This window comes from Saccopteryx leptura, chromosome 12 (assembly GCF_036850995.1).
Source record: "Saccopteryx leptura isolate mSacLep1 chromosome 12, mSacLep1_pri_phased_curated, whole genome shotgun sequence".
NCBI lineage: Eukaryota > Metazoa > Chordata > Mammalia > Chiroptera > Emballonuridae > Saccopteryx > Saccopteryx leptura.
In genome coordinates, this window is record NC_089514.1 from 14253043 (window position 1) to 14259746 (window position 6704).

A 6704-nucleotide genomic window follows, 5' to 3' on the forward strand; every position below is an offset into this window, starting at 1 on the left:
GCAGATTATCTGCAAAAACAAATCTCATCAGCATCTAGGTTTGTGCAGGAAATTTCCATCTTTCACATGAGCCTGACCTTCCCCAGTGGAAGTAAATGGGAATGAGCGAAGTTACTTGAAAAGTTTTTCTGAAGGTTGTCTTTCCACCGAGGCCGGGCTTTATGTTCAAATGACTTCTCTGCCAAACACATTCATTTTTCATGGTGCGGCATAGATGAAAAATTCCGAATCCATTCTATGGGGAATGCAAATATAGCTCATTAGTTCTAAAACATTTTTCATGAAAGACTGCAGAGTATTTGCCGGCAGATGAGGCTGCATAGTTCCAGCCAAGAATGAACACCACATGTCCCACTAATTGTTTTTTAAAGTTGTGCCTTTCCTCTCTGGCACCCAGGAGCTATTGAAAATAAGAAACCATATGAAAAATGGAGGCGGCGCCTCGCGTACTTTGACATTATTCTGTACTTGGTGTCTTGTCTGTTGTTGGATTTTTTTTTTTTCCTCCCTTTCTCTACCTGCAGCCATATTCTAGAGGCAAAAGGCACGGTTCTGTAGATGATCAAAGCATTTTTGCTTCTCAGAGACTGATAGAGCACGCGTTTTCTGCAGAGGCAGCTAAGGTCCAAGGGCTGTGGCTCCAGGGCCCCGGCCTCCAGCGCCACAGGAGGACAGGCTGGCCCAGCACCAGCGGACAAGACAAGCTCCTTCCAGAGAGAGGCTGGGTGGGCTGCTGGCTCCAGGCCACCACCACAGGCCGCGTTTGGAAGTCACGCGATCCAGATGTCCTCTAGACTGATGTGCCCACTGGAGCTCTGCCAAGGAGCCTGGGAGGAGAGCACCCACCTCCCTTTCCAAGGCTGTGCTGCCCACTGGCTATTGCTCAAGGCCGTGCAGGGGGATGTGGTAGACTGCAAGTGGCAAAAAGCCTTTGTAAATTTGAGGCTTAGCAAAAGGCTAAGTTCTCCCCCCCCCCACCTCCATATTGGCCATGAAGCTGAGGATTTGCACTCATCTCATACCTCCACTTCACCTGCTTGCTTAAGTTGCTGGATGCAATTTATATGCCCAGATGTTGGTTGATTTCACTTATGCATGGTGGGGGGATTGCTGTTTATGCCTTAAGAGAGTTCCTGTTTTTGCCTCAGCTGTGTGACTTTGTATCAAAGACCTCCTTATTTGCTGTATAATAAAGCAGGGGTCCCCAAACTACGGCCCGCGGGCCACATGCGGCCCCCTGAGGCCATTTATCTGGCCCCCGCCGCACTTTCGGAAGGGGCACCTCTTTCATTGGTGGTTAGTGAGAGGAGCATAGTTCCCATTGAAATACTGGTCAGTTTATTGATTTCAATTTACTTGTTCTTTATTTTAAATATTGTATTTGTTCCTGTTTTGGTTTTTTTACTTTAAAGTAAGATATATGCAGTGTGCATAGGGATTTGTTCATAGTTTTTCTTAATGTCCGGCCCTCCAACAGTCTGAGGGACAGTGAACTGGCCCCCTGTGTAAAAAGTTTGGGGACCCCTGTAATAAAGCAAACTGGGGGCTACTGGGCTCTCGGATATTGCCATCAGCATTGAAGAGGCCTCCCAAGTCCATCCTCTTTTCTCTATTTTCTTAATTCTGCACTGTTCTCCCTCAGGACCCAGAATTACTAGCTGCGCTGGTCTGCAACAGGGGGAAATCTCTCTTTCTCTGGACACCATGTCCCCCACCCGCCTCCCACCTTGTGCTTCCCATCTGAGGGGCCCCGATGGTCTAGCTCAGGGTCGGGAACATTTTTGGCTGAGAGAGCCATGAATGCCAGATATTTTAAAATGTAATTCTGTGAGAGCCATACAATATCTTTAACACTAAATACAAGTAAATGTGTGCATTTTATGTAAGACCAACACTTTTAAAGTACAACGAGTCTCTGAATTCTTTTTAATGATGTTGTTATGCTGTTGCTAACCAATGATGAATAAAGTATTTCTTACCATTAATGCAACTTCTGGTGCTGCATAGTTTTGCCGATGGCTTTGTAGTCTGGTTGATATGTGGTGAGGTTAAGCTTCATGCAGGTGTTGAGACTTCCATCCATTAAACGTGATCGTAGGTTGATCTTAACGTTCTTTAGATGTGAGAAAGACTGCTCACATGCATACGTAGAGCCAAACATTGTCAGTACAGCAATACTCACATGTTGCAATGTGTGTTATGTGACAGGAAGCACGTTCCAAGTTTTGACAATCAGCTGGTCCAAGGGTTGAAGTTTTTAAATTTCTCCCCACTTGTGTTTGCTCGCCAACTCTGCTTGCTGTCGTGCAAGTCTTTCCAAATCTTCATTCAGTGACTTGAACTTATTCACCCACATGTCTGAAGCCTTCGGGTCAGCAGCTTGTAGCTCAAAATCTCTGACGGAGACACTGGGGATGTAATTCATGTCAGCACTGTCCACTGCACCTTGAGTGGATGGGTGATGAACTTAAAAAGATGAGTGCGCTTTCAAAATTCTGCAAAGCGTACTTTGAATGACTGCAGGAGATTAGATGTGAAGCCCGCTAGCTGCTGGAGATCAAGATGTTGAGCAGGGTCACTTGCTATGCATGCATCTTTAAACACTCCCAGTTTTTCAAAGTGTAGTAAACAACCTGTTTCAATGTTGGTGATGAAGAGTTCCAGCTTGTTTTCAAATGCAAACACTGCTTGTTGAAGGGATAAGACTATATTTCCTATGCCTTGCATTTTCACATTGAGCTGGTTCAGATGTTCAGTCATGTCCTCGAGATAGTAGAATTTCAGGAGCTACTCAGTGTTAGCTAACTCAGGATGCTCGACGTTTTTCATTTCAAGAAAAGTTCAGATTTCACTCAGACAAGCTGCAAAACAGCTGAGCACCTTCTCTCTTGACAACCAACGCCCATTGCTGTGCAGAAGCAGACCAGCATAATTATTCCCAACTTCATCCAGCAGTGTTTTAAACTGGCGATCATTTAAAGCTCGGGCAACTATAAAGTTGATCGCCTGAATAACCAGCGACATTACCTCACCAAGCTGCTTGCCACACATCTGAGCACAAAGCGCCTCCTGATGTAGGATGCAGTGAAAACTTAGGATGAGTCTCTTTTCATGTTCACGAAGAGGCACTACAAATCCTGTTTTTCCCCACCATGCACAGAGCACCATCAGTACACACCGAAATAAGTTTATCCATCGGTAGATATTTTTCTTTAGCGAACTCAATGAAACACTTGAATAAATCCTCCCCTCTTGTTGTCTCTTTCATAGACAAAACAGCAAGACTTTCCTCAAGTAGTGTGTCACCGACAGCATACCTTGCAATCACACTGAACTGGGATAAATGCTTATGTCTATTGACTCATTCAAAGCAAGATAAAAGAATGGTGCTGCATTTATGTCCTTCATTTGTGTTGCCCCAATTTGATTTGCCATCATGATGGTACAATCGTGAACAGTTCTTGCTGACAGAGGCATGTCTTTTATTCATTTGATTATCTTGTCTTTATCCAAAAAGTCATCAAAAAGTTCATTGGCAACATCAAGCATGAATGTTTTGGCATACTCCCCATCTGTGAATGGCTTTCCGTTTCTCACAATTGCTAAAGCACCAGCAAAGCTAGTCGAATTCCAGTCACCTTGTTGAGTCAAAACATGGAGTTGCTGCTGACTAGCTTGCACTCTGCACAGTAGCTCTTGACATGCTTTCTTCCTGCTGTCCCCTGCTGGATATTTTGATGCAAATATAGTACGGCATGTGTCAAAGTGCCAGTTTATATTTGAGCGTTTCATGGATGCAATTTTATCATTGCATACTAGACACGCTGCAGAACCTGCTCTCTCCACAAAGGCGAATTCCTCTGTCCATTCCTGCTGAAAAGTATGATACTCCTCATCTTTTTTTCTTTTAGCCATCTTCTTCGTCAAAAGGGTTTCTGCAATTAGCTAGCTGACTACTTGATTAAAAGGAGGAAAGTTTACTTCCTGACCTCACAGCAACCCGTGTACGTTATGCATTATCCAATAAAAATTTGGTGTTGGCCCTGGCCGGTTGGCTCAGTGGTAGAACGTCGGCCTGGCGTGCGGGAGTCCCAGATTCGATTCCCGGCGAGGGCACACAGGAGAAGTGCCTATCTGCTTCTCCGCTCCTCCCCCTATCCTTCCTCTCTGTCTCTCTCTTCCCCTCCCGCAGCCAAGGCTCCATTGGAGCAAGGTTGGCCCGGGCGCTGAGGATGGCTCTGTGGCATCTGCCTCAGACGCTAGAATGACTCTGGATGCAACAGAGTGACGTCCCAGATGGGCAGAGCAGTGCCCCCTGGTGGGCATGCTAGGTGGATCCCAGTTGGGCACATGCGGGAGTCTGTCTGACTGCCTCCCTGTTTCCAGCTTCAGAAAAATGAAAAAAATTTGGTGTTGTCTTGGAGGACAGCTGTGATTGGCTCCAGCTACCCACAACCATGAACATGAGTGGTAGGAAAAGAATGGATGGTAGTACATGAGAATGTTTTCTATTTTTAACATTATTATTTTTTTATTAAAGATTTGTCTGCGAGCCAGATGTAGCCATCAAAAGAGCCACATCTGGCTCGCGAACCATAGGTTCCTGACCCCTGGTCTAGCTGGACCACACTGCTCTGAGTAAACCTCGGTTCCCAGGCAAGGCCTCTCTGTGACTTTGGTCATATCTATCCAACTCACTACACACCGTCCTGGCGAGAAGAGGCCACACGCTCCTGGGGCTTCTGAGCAGCTCTCTCCAGGTGTGGACTCCGCACGCGTTAGGGGGTGCTTTGTGGGGTCTGCAATCACCGGCGGGAGCGGGCTTCCACCCTCCAGTTCTCACTCCGGGGAGCCTTGCAGCCCCGCCCCCTGCCCTGCCCCTGGCCTTGGGCACAGGAAGTGGCTGAGACCTCTTTCCTGCCCAAGGGTACCCTGTGCCCGAGGTGCCTATAGGACAGGTGGCATGGCCAGCACCGTGCATGCCCTGTGTCGGAGGGTGGGGTGCACCTGTGTAAGAGGGACCTGTTTTTTCCAGCCTGGTCAGAGAAACCTCAGCGGGGTCTGAAGCTCCACCCTAAGGCTTGCGGGTACCCGGGCCGCTCCCTGGTGTCCCCGAGGACTCAGCTCCGCGCGGATTCGGTCTGCGGGCGGCAGGGGTCCTGTGGGGAGGGTCAGCTTGCTGAAACGTGTTAAGTTCTGTGGGGTCTGCTCATGCGTGCCCATGGTATTGTTTAGAAAAGGAACCCCGTTACTAACGTTTCCTCAAGAGAGGACCTTGCCGCCCAGTTAGCTCCTATCAGCTACTTGAATGATTATTGCATGGAAACAGGTCACGTGTTCAAAAGAGTAAATGCACGGTTTTTCATGCCAGGGAATTATGAGCAAATCCATTGTCAGGCCCCACTTCTCTGCCACCTCTTTGCAAAAACCAAATAAACAAGTTAAACATTAGGAAGAATGTAAATCACAAAGTGAGAAGGGCCCATTTAGTGTTCTTTTGGGACTCTCAGCTAATAGCCCCACTGAGAATTTCTACCACGTTCTCTGAGATGATAGAATTAGGTTTCCTAAAATGAACTTAATCAATGTGAATATGGATCTCTAACAAAACGTCTTGGAAATCGACCTTCTGCAGACAGCTCCCTTCACCCCACTCCACCTGTTAATGGCCCTGTCCAAACCCAAGACAACCTGGCACATGGCGGGCATTCAATGAATGTTTGTGAAGTGACAAGTTAGAAAATCATCTTTTTTGTGTGAGAGAGAGGTTGGAGAGCATGCTAGAGTGGAAACGGGCCTTGGCTGTAGGGACCTCTTTGGGGGCGACTATCAAGAAAGTATGAGTTCGCATAGCTCCAACCTGTTGGCTTCAGAGGGAATCTTAATAGGCCCCTAGTTCAACTCTCTGGTTTTACAGATGTGAAGGAGAGGGCCCTACCATGGAAACTGGCCTGTGGAAGCTCCTAGAGCTAACGTTAGGGATGGTGCCCGCCCCAGGGGTCCTCAGCTAGGATTTTGAAATGTGCTGCAAAATCCAGCCACACTCAAGCCCCTCCTAGGCAAGGCAGCAGCATCACTGCTTAGTTGCAGGTACTTATCAAAGCCCTGAATTTGGCGCTGTTTTGGATTTCTGCTCAAGAGGAGTTTGTGATGTAGTTGAGAAGATAAAAATATAAATAGACGTAAATGAACACAGACACCATCCATTGTATTAAATCACACAGCATGGCCTACATATAGTCAGCCCTGGAGTATCTGAACCCACGTATAGTTCAGATACGTGGAGGGAGCAGGGCGGAGTTAAAGGTGGAGCAGGGCAGATATACTTGACACAATCCCCCAAGATGCTTACTTTCATAGAATATGGAGGCGGCTGGCCTGGTCCCCAATGTCACCTCTCCCAGGGAAGAGGCACACTTCCCACAATTTCCTCTGTAGCGGGTCACAAATTCAACTCCAATTACAACTTGCATGGTCAGAGGAAAAATTACACCAGGGGTCCCCAAACTATGGCCCGCGGGCCGCATGCGGCCCCCTGAGGCCATTTATCCGGCCCCTGCCACACTTCTGGAAGGGGCACCTCTTTCATTGGTGGTCAGTGAGAGGAGCACAGGATGCGACGCATCCTGGAGTACTGTATGTGGTGGCGCCGCAAAGTGCAGCGTCGCTCACGTACAATACTACTTCTGGTGACGCAGGATGTA